The following is a 556-nucleotide window of genomic DNA, read 5'->3' on the forward strand; positions in this document are numbered from 1 at the left end:
CAAGCACATGAGTTGACTGCGGCGCCAGGTTAACCAATGTGCTAGATTCTATTTGGCCAGTAGAATCTTGTGTCTTATGCGATTTGATACCAAGACACCAGAACGAAAGTTAGTTGAAGAGTGATTAAACTCTTATGAAGAATGGTTGTGCAATCACAACTTATGACTTTAACCTATAAAGTGGATATGGACTATCAATTATAACATGGGGCACACACCATGTTCTCGATCCAATCCACGCACACGAGTTGCCTGAGTAGCGACAGGTATACCGATGTGCAATACGTATCCGGCCATAGGCACGGAACGAACAGGAACTGTGGTGCAGACATACAAGGGCCATGGGGCGGTACGCAAAGGATACGGATGAGCGAGTATGCAGGCCCAATACTCAATAGCTCGATCCGATCCAAGCACATGAGTTGACTGCGGCGCCAGGTTAACCGATGTGCTAAGAGAGTTGTTCCTGGGCCTTCAAAGTGACTTCAAAACTATCTTAGCGAATGGTGGCCATGGGCGTAGACATGAGCCACAAGTCACAAGGCCTGGGACTATT

This window comes from Anopheles funestus, assembly GCF_943734845.2.
Source record: "Anopheles funestus chromosome X unlocalized genomic scaffold, idAnoFuneDA-416_04 X_unloc_22, whole genome shotgun sequence".
Taxonomy (NCBI): domain Eukaryota; kingdom Metazoa; phylum Arthropoda; class Insecta; order Diptera; family Culicidae; genus Anopheles; species Anopheles funestus.